Below are 10,825 nucleotides of genomic sequence, written 5' to 3'. Positions count from 1 at the left end.
GCAACCTACTTTTATTTAAAGGAAAATCTCTTTCCATTAGCATCTGTTCATTCATTTACCGAAATTGTATTGAGCTTATTTTTCTTACCTGAGAGGGTGCTTGCTAGCAGTCTTGAGAGACCCAAAGCATTCTCTGAAGCCAAATGAAAAAGGAAATAACAGTATTATTTTGCTTCCTGTTTAGAGAACACAGTCAGATTTAAAAACTTATTTTTTGCCTATGTATATTCCATGAGGACTTTTCACAATTTGGCCCCAGACATTCATCTCAGAGTGGTTTCCAATTATTCCGCCAAATACTCCTTATATTATAGGTGAATCAGACTACTATACTGGCAAATCATCCCCTCAGCTGTACCCAATCTATGACCTCTTCTTCCTTCATTTTCTCTCCTCCTTCTCCTCTTTTCTCTTTTTTTTTTAAAAAGTTCATTTATCCTAAATTCCTCCTACTTATTCAAATAACTCTTTTCTCTACCCTGTGAAATCCTTGAACACTACCTTAATGTCTTTTTTTGATCACTTGTTCTAAAAAAAAGAGGAGGGCTTCCCTGGTGGTGTAGTGGTTGAGAGTCTGCCTGCCAATGCAGGAGACACAGGTTCGTGCCCCGATCCGGGAAGATCCCACATGCTGCAGAGCAGCTAGGCCCGTGAGCCATGGCCACTGGCCCTGCACGTCTGGAGCCTGTGCTCCACAAAGGGAGAGGCCACAACAGTGAGAGACCCGCGTACCGCAAAAAAAAAAAAAAAAAAAAAGAGGAAAGAAATTGGAACAAATATGTACTGGGTAATACTCAGAACTTTATCTTTAGTTTTTTATAGGAATATCCATACTGTTTTATATAGTTATTAACTTTAATTATTAAAAAAAGTATAAGAACAATGTTTTTTGTTTTTTTTTTTCTATTCTCTAGATGAGGGAACTGAGCCTTAGACAAAATTAGTAAATTGACCAAGGATACATAGCTATTAAGTATTTGTATTTCCATTCAAACATATTTTTCTGATAAGAACATCTTCATTTTGCTACCTAGTTAGAAACACCAGTACTGGCTCTTATAACCATTGCCCTTTGGGACCTTGGGGTACAATAGGGAAGAACATTCTAAGAAAAACTTATCATAGGTAATTGACCTCATATGTCTGCCAGCTTACTCATAGGTGAGGCATTGCTCTGTCTCAAACCTGACTCAGAATAGGAAATATAATTTATGGAGATTTTATAAATGAACCTTTCCCTGTATTAAAATATTTTCTCAATTACTCTCAATTCCAAAGGTCCCATCTTGCCCCAGTGTTTTTGTACAATTCATAATGAGCAACTGGAGTCACACACAAAAGTTTGCTTTTTTTGGGGTCTCTAGAGTCACACTGCCATTCTATTATCTAATAAATCACAAGTCTATGCTACCAAATTCAGGAGGCCTATGAGACTTGTGCCTTCCAGAAAGCCAATGTTAAGTGTGATTTCTTCTAAATCTTCCTTTCTGGCATCTATATATCAGAAATCATAAATTATAAAGACCTAGGGCAACAAGGGAAAACATAAATGTTTTCACCTTTTTTGTTGTCTATAATCTAAGTCCAGGGGCCTAAACCAAACGCAAGCAAAAATCTAAAAGGCCTTCAGATCTGTACTCTCTAATGTCAGACAACTTCACTATGAAACAAAGGAGTATATGAACTTACCTGTCTTTGTGTAGGTGTGACATTTATACAGAGAGGAAAAGAAAGAATATCCAAGTTAATTTTTTTCTGCCTTTAGCTCAGATATCTTCAAATATGTGTGATTGTAAGACCTCTGTAACTCTTGCTACTTCCCAAGAACTTAACGCAATGTCTGAGTAACCTGTGATGGTGGGGATTTCTTTTTCAGATTTTTTTCCATTAATGATTATTAAAAGATACTGAGTATAGTTTCCTGTGCTATACAGTAGGCCCTTGTTATTTATCTGTTTTATATATAATAGTTTGTATCTGTCAATCCCAAATTCCTAATTTATTCCTCTCCCCACCTCCCCTTTGGTAACTATAAGTTTGTTTTCTATGTCTGTGAGTCTATTTTGGTTTTGTAAATTAGTTCATTTGTAGCATTTTTTTTAATTCCACATATAAGTGATATCATATGGTATTTATCTTTCTCTGTCTCACTTACTTCACTTAGTATGATAATATCCAAGTCCATTCATGAAGCTGCAAATGGCATTATTCCATTTCTTTTTATGGCTGAGTAATAGTCCATTGTATATATTATATATACCACATTTTCTTTATTCATTCATCTGTTGATGGACATTTAGGTTGCTTCCATGTCTTGGCTATTGTAAATAGTGCTGCTCTGAACCTTGGGGTGCATGTATCTTTCTAAAATTAAAAAAAAAATTATATTGGAGTATAGTTGATTAACAATGTTGTGCTAGTTTCAGGTGTACAGCAAAGTGATTCAGTTATACATATACAAGTATCTATTCTTTTTCAAATTAATTTCCTATTTAGGTTATTACAGAATATTGAGTAGAGTGTCCTTCAAATTAGAGTGTTCATCTTACATACCTAGGAGTGGAATTGCTGGGTCATATGGTAACTTTAGTTTTTTAAGGAATCTCCATACTGTTTTCCATAGTAGCTGCACAAATTTACACTCCCACCAACAATGTAGGAGGGTTCCATTTTTGGAATGATATTTTTTTTAAGATTAAGTGAGAATAAAACACAATATAGGCTCAGAAAGTGAAGCATAAGTTTTTAAATTTAACTTGATGTAGACATCTTTTCTTTTATAAATTAGGTTAAGCTTAGTTACTCCATTATTTCTCTTTCAGTACCTAAATCCTGAAATTCTCTTATTATGTATGGATAATATCCATTATATATATAATAAATGGTTGATGGTTTATAATTGTGTGGGAAAAAAAAACAACTATACATGTTTTCCAGATACAGAATGTCTTCTAATACAATACATGGTTGAGACCTTTAGGGGAGGTGTTAAGGTAACCTGACAAAGACATAGACCTTGAATTATTTTTATCTCTTTTAACTTGATTTTATAAAAAATTATGAAGTAAAGTAGATGTAGTTTACATTGAATATTAGCTTTCAACCGTATACAAATAAGGTGTGCTTAAATAAACTCCTGGAGATAATTTAACATCATTATCAAGAGCAGCTGTAATTTCATTAGTTTTTGGGATTTCTTAAAGTAGCCAACTAATTAGGTCAAAGTGTTGACAAAGAAGTTGATGAATGAATATTCCAAACTATTCTACATTAGAGGGATCACATATGATACTTTTATTTTCTCTCTGGCTGCTTTAAACATTAATAACCCTGGCCAGCAGAGGAAGATGATAGAAGACTAACAGTCCCACCTATCAATAATGATGGAATTTTAGATATCATACACTAAAACACATAGATTAAAACTTAAACTGGTAAAAACTAACACGAAAAGCTAATAAATATGAGAAGAAAGTCAATCTAAACTCAAAATTTATATACTTTCTCATCTCAAGATATTTGAAGGCACTAATATTTAACATATACAGTTTTTCAGCCTTTTATAGTTTTTCTTCTGTGCCTAACAATACTAGTTTTTATAGGTCATCACTTGTGGTAAGCAAAATAATAGTTTCCCAAAATGTTCGTATCCTAAACCCAGAGCCTATAAATATTTTAGTTTACAGGATAACAGGGTATTAAGATTACAAGTCAAATTAAGGTTGCTAATCAGATAATGCTGAGATGGGGAAATGATCCTGGATTATCCCAGGGAACTTAATGTAATCACCAGAGTCCATAAATGTGGAAGAGGGAAGCAGAGGATTCAGTGTCAGAATGATGTGATGTGAGAAATACTCAAACAGCCATTGCTGGCTATGAAGACAGAAGGGGTCCACAAGCCGAGGAATGCATAGATCTTCTAGAAGCCAGAAGAGGCAACAAAAGGGATTGATTCTCCCCTAAAACTTCCAAGAAGGAATACAGCTCTTCCAACACCTTGATTTTAGCCTAGTAAAATCCATTTTGGACTGGTGACCTCCAGAACTGTAAGAATATATTTGTACTGTTTTAAACCACAAAGTTTGCAGTAATTTGTTACAGCAGCAAAAGAAAACTTATACATCACACTGATATTATCAGTATCCTTGATGTCTTGCCCCTTGTCATTCTCCTAAAACTACCTTATCAATTTTGAACAATTCTTTTTTGATTTCTACTCTGGAATTGATATGGTCTACTTTTGACAATTAAGTAATTAGGCTTTTCAAGTACATATATATCCATGGTGGCTACTTTAGGAAATTTTGATACATTATTTGTCTATATTAATATTATACAATTAATAAAATACCATTTTTATTTAATATTTCCTTAGCATCTTCATTACACATCAAGGTGTAATAACTTGTATTTCTGAAGACAGATTTTGATATTTCACTGAGAGATCAAATTTAGGATTTTAACTTTATTAATTCTTGTTAACCATTATTAATCCTTCTTAATCTTTATTATCATGTAAAATATCAAATATAAAATGATAAACACCATTATATCATTATATTATATTATTATAATTATATTATATATATAAAATATATAAAATATATTAAATATAATTATTATATTAAATATATTTTAATATATTATATTATATTAAATATTTATATTTAATTATATTAAATATGATATTAATTATATTATAATTATATCATTATATCATTATATCATTAATTTATAAGCATTCAAGAAAAGAAGTTATTTATAAACATATTGGGAAGGAGTAGAAATAGAAATAGAAAACTGTAGGTAGAAATAGGAAACTACATGCTTTAAATATAGTTTTAAAAATGTTGAACATTTTAAAGGAACATCCTAACATATAATTACAAAAATTTTCCCAAATCATAAGAACTCAATTACGTATATAAATTTGATTTGTCAAATAAATTGTTTGAAGACAAAGCATTGTATCCTTGATCCCAGTTATCAACACAATAAACAAGCTTGCAATGAAAAATATTTTTATTTAAGCTCCCTTTGTAATATTAAAAGTGATAAACAGAAATTTTACAACATGAGAGTTTAGTTGTTCATTTCAAATGACAAATGGTTTCATATCAATATCTTATCACAAAAATTAAAATGAAGTAGTGGTATGGCTAAAAGTCACAATATTTGAGAAAACAATAATTCGTGTGCATCTAGTTAATTTTTTTGACAAATTGAGAATCAAATTTAAAGAATTTATTTTTAAATTTCATGCTTTACACTTCTATGGCAGTATAAAATACACCTGCAACTTTCTAAATGAAATAAGGTTAATAAAACTCATAATGAACTGAGGTGTCTCATTTTTATGTGAATTATTGATAATTTGTGAGCTGATATATTAAAAGGTGTACCCTAATCTCAATTTTTTTCTGAACACAGCAAAAGGCCAGATATAGCATTTGACATTTCTAAAATTCTGGACTTTAAAAAGAACATATATAAATATATTTTCTCTAAATATTTCTGAAATTCAAACACAACTGTGTTATCTCAAATCTGTAAAGTGGACTTCCACTTCCCCTGCACCCCAGGTCTTTCTTTCTGGTGGGGGCTTTAGGGCAATCAGCTCCCTTGGCTTATCTTGGGTGCAGGGGACAGTTCTGAAGAGGCCCCCAAATGGGGCAGGGTCCTCCCAAGCCATGTTGGCTGTGGCCATTCCCTGCCTGGGTCCAAGCTATCTGATGCCTCAAGACCTGCACTGGAGGAGCTGGACCTACCTAGCATGGCTCAAGTTCTAGGGGCAGAGTCAAGATGGTGGAGTAGGAGGAAGTGGAGGTCATGTCTCCTCACAGGTTGGTGGTCCAGCCTGAGCCCTTGTGGTAGGAGTGCCAAGTCCAAGCCACTGAACTAACAGAAAACTTTAGGCCCTAGGGAATATTAATCCATATGAGCTCTCCTGGATATCTTCATCTTGGTACCAATACCCAGCTCCACCCAACTGCCTGAAAACTACAGTCCTGGATGCCTCTGGCCAAACGACCAGCAAGATAAGAACATGGCTCCACCCATCAACAAAAATGAGATGATAGAGAAATATGTCACAGATGAAGGAGCATGGTAAAATCCTACAAGAACTAATAAATGAAGAGGAAATAGGCAACCAACCTGAAAAAGAATTCATAGTAATGATAGTAGATTATCCAAAATCTTGGGGAAAAAAATGATGGCACAGATGGAGAAGGTAAAAGAAATGTTTAACAAGGACCTGAAAGAACTAAACAAAAAACAAACAATGATGAACAAAACAATAACTGAAATGAAAAATACACTAGAAGGAATCAATACCAGAATAACTGAGACAAAAGAATGAATAAGTGAGCTGGAAGGTAGAATGGTAGAAATAACTGCCAAGGAACATAATAAAGAAAAAAAGAAAAAAAAGAAATGAGGACAGTCTCAGAGACCTCTGGGACAACATTAAATGCCCAACATTCAAATTATAGGAATCAAAGAAGAGAAAGAGAAAGGGTCTGAGAAAATATTTGAAGAGATTATAGTCGAGAACTTCTCTAATATGGGAAAGGAAATAGCCACCCCAGTTCAGGAAGCACAGAGAGTCCCATACAGGATAAACTCAAGAAGAAACATGCCGAGACACATATTAATCAAAGTAAAACATTAAATTCAAAGAAAAAATATTAAAACAGCAAAGGAAAAGCAACAAAACATGTACATGGGAATCCCCATAAGGTTATCAGCTTATTTTTCAGCAGAAACTCTGAAGGCCAGAAGAGAGTGGCAGGATACATTTAAAATGATGCAACAGAAGAAACTACAACCAAGATTACCCAACAGGCTTTTGTTCAGACTCAATGGAGAAATCAAAAACTTTATAGACAAGCAAGAGCTAAGAGAATCCAGCAACACAAAACAAGTTTTACAACAAATGTTAAAGGAACTTCTCTAGGTGGGAAACACAAGAGAAGAAAAAGACCTATAAAAACAAACCCAAAACAATTAAGAAAATGGTAATAGGAACATACATATCAATAATTACCTTAAATGTAAATTGATTAAATGCTCCAGACAAAAAACACAGACTGGCTGAATGGATACAAAAACAAGACCTGTAATATGTTGTCTACAAGAGACCAACTTCAGACCTAGGGACACATACAGACTGAAAGTGAGGGATTAGAAAAAGATATTCCATGCAAATGGAAATCAAAAGAAAGCTGGAGTAACAGTACTCATCAGACGAAATAGACTTTAAAATAAAGACTGTTGCAAGAGGCAAAGAAGGACACTGCATAATGATCAAGAGATCAATTCAAGAAGAAGATATAACAATTGTAAATATTTACACACCCAACATGGAAACACCTCAATACATAAGGCAGATGCTAATAACCATAAAAGGGGAAATCAACAGTAACACAATAGTAGGGGACTTTAACACCCCACCTACAACAATGGATAGATCATCCAGACAGAAAACTAATAAGGAAACGCAGACTTAAATGACCCTTTAGACCAGATACGCTTAATTGATATTTATAGGACATTCCATCTGAAAGAAGCAGAATACACTTTCTTCTCAAGGGCACATGGAACATTCTCCAGGATAGATAACACCTTGGGTCACAAATCAAACCTCAGTAAATTTAAGAAAATTGAAATCATATCAAACCTCTTTTCTGAGCACAATGGTATGAGATTAACTGAGAAATCAATTACAGGGAGAAAAACTCTAAAAAACACAAACTCATGGAGGCTAAACAATATGCTACTAAATAACCAAGAGATCACTGAGGAAATCAAAAAATACCTAGAAACAAATCACAAATGAAAACGCAATGACCCAAAACCTATGGGATGCAGCAAAAGCAGTTCTAAGACGGAAGTTTATAGCAATGCAATCCTACCTCAAGAAACAAGAAAAATATAAATAACCTAACCTTACACTTTAGGCAACTAGAGAAAGAAGGACAAACAAAACCCAAAGTTAGTAGAAGGAAAGAAATCATAAAAATCAGAGCAGATGCATAGCACATGGAGATCAGCTCAGTGATTTGTGATCACCTAGAGGGGTGGGATAGGGAGAGTGGGAAGGAGACGCAAGAGGTAGGGGATATGGAGACATAGGTATATGTATAACTGATTCACTTTGTTATAAAGCAGAAACTAACACACGATTGTAAAGCAATTATACTCCAAAAAAGAAGTTAAGAAAATTAATAATAAAATATATATATACTGGGAGCACACACAAAAAAATAATTGTGAGATAAATTGTTGATATCAGAGTAGATAAGAATATTAAATAAGATAACAAAAGAATTGAAACTACAGAAAACTATTTAAGATAATATGAATGAATATAAATTCTAAAAGGACATTTCCCTTAAAGAAAAATAAATTTCATATTAAACAGAAAAAATATCAGAGCAGAAATAGATGAAATAGAAATGAAGAAAACAATAACAAAGATCAATGAAACTAAAAGCTGTTTCTTTAAAAAGATAAACGAAATTGATAAACCTTTAGCCAGACTCATCAAGAAAAAAAGGGAGAGGACTCAAATCAATAAAGTTAGAAATAAAAAAGGAGAAATTACAACAGACACTGCAGAAATACAAAGGATCATGAGAGATTACTACAAGCAACTATAGGCCAATAAAATGGATAACCTGGAAGAAATGGACAAATTCTTAGAAAGGTACAATCTTCCAAGACTGAACTAGGAAGAAATCGAAAATATGAACAGACCAATCACAAGTAATGAAATTGAAACTGTGATTTAAAATCTTCCAACAAACAAAAGTCCAGGACCACATGGCTTCACAGGCAAATTCTATCTAACTTTTAAAGAAGAGCTAATGCCCATCCTTCTTAAACTCTTCAAAAAAATTGCAAAGAAAGGAACACTCCCAAGCTCATTCTATGAGGCCACCATCACCTTGATACCAAAACCGAAGATATAACAAAGAAAGAAAATTACTGACCAGTATCACTGATGAGCATAGACACAAAAATCCTCAACAAAATACTAGCAAACAGAATCCATCAACACATTAAAAGGATCATACACCATGATCAAGTTGGATTTATCCCAGGGATGCAAGGTTTCTTCCATGTATGCAAATCAATCAATGTGATACACCATGTTAACAGATTGGAAAATAAAAACCATATGTTAATACCAATAGATGCAGAAAAAGCTTTTGACAAAATTCAACACCCATTTATGAAAAAAACTCTTTAGAATGAAGGCCCAGAGGGAACCTATCTCAACATAATAAAGGCCATATAAAACAAACCCACAGCAAACATCATTCTCAATGGTGAAAAACTGAAAGCATTTCCTCTAAGATCAGGAACAAGACAAGGATGTCCACTCTCACCACTATTATTCAACATAGTTTTGGAAGTCCTAGCTATAGTAATCAGAGAAGAAAAAGAATAAAACTCATACAAATTGGAAAAGAAGAATTAAAACTGTCACTCTTTGTAGATGACATGAGAGTATACATATAAAATCCTAAAGATTTCACCAGAATACTTCTAGAACTAATCAATGAATTTGGTAAGGTTGTAGGATACAAAATTAATGCAAAGAAATCTCTTGCATTCCTATTGCTAGAAATGATAGATCAGAAAGAGAAATTAAGGAAACAATCCCATTTACCATTGCAACAAAAAGAATGAAATACCTAGGAATAAACCTACTTAAGGGGGCAAAAGACCTCTACTCAGAAAACAATAAGATACTGATGAAAGAAATCAAAGATGACACAAACACATGGAGAGATATATCATGTTCTTGTATTGGAAGAATCAATATTGTGAAAATGACTGTACTACCCAAAGCAATCTACAGACTCAATGCAATCACTATCAAATTACCAATGGCATTTTTCATAGAATTAGAAAAAAAAATTACAATTTGTATGGAAACAAAATAGACCCCGAACAGCCAAAGCAATCTTGAGAAAGAAATATAGAGCTGGAGGAATCAGGATCCCTGACTTCAGACTATACTACAAAGCTACAGTAATCAAGAGAGTATAGTACTGGCACAAAAACAGAAATATAGATCAATGGAACAAATTAGAACGTGCAGAGATAAACTCATGCACCTATGGTCACCTAATCTATGACAAAGGAGGTAAGAATACACAATGGAAAGAGACAGTGTCTTCAATAAATGGTGCCAGGATAAACTGGACAGCTACATGTAAAAGAATGAAATTAGAACATTCGCTAACACCATACACAAAAATAAACTCAAAATGGATTAAAGACCTAAATGTAAGGCCATACACTGTAAGACTCTTAAAGGAAAACATAGGTAGAACACTCTTTGACATAAATCACAGAAGAACCTTTTTGACCCACCTCCTAGAGTAATGGAAATAAAAAGAAAAAAATGGGCCCTAATTAAACTTAAAAGCTTTTGCATATCAAAGGAAACCATAAACAAGATGAAAAGACAACACTCAGAATGGGAGTAAATGTTTGCAAATGAAGAAACGGACAAAGGATTCATCTCCAAAATATACAAACAGCTCATACAGCTCAATAAAAAAAAAAAGAAACACAATCCAATCAAAAAATGAGCAGAAGATCTAAATAGACATTTCTCCAAAGAAGACATATAGAGGTCCAAGAGGCACATTAAAAGATGCTCAACATCACTAATTATTAGAGAAATGCAAATCAAAACTACAATGAGATACTACTTCACACCGTTCAGAATGGCCATCATCAAAAAAATCTACAAACAGTAAATGCTGGAGAGGGTGTGGAGAAAAGGCAATGCTCTTACTCT

Source organism: Aethalodelphis obliquidens, unplaced genomic scaffold (assembly GCF_003676395.1).
Source record: "Aethalodelphis obliquidens isolate GAN/ISIS:26980383/991018 unplaced genomic scaffold, ASM367639v1 scaffold6, whole genome shotgun sequence".
In the NCBI taxonomy this organism is placed as follows: domain Eukaryota; kingdom Metazoa; phylum Chordata; class Mammalia; order Artiodactyla; family Delphinidae; genus Aethalodelphis; species Aethalodelphis obliquidens.
Note: the sequence above shows the minus strand (reverse complement) of the source record.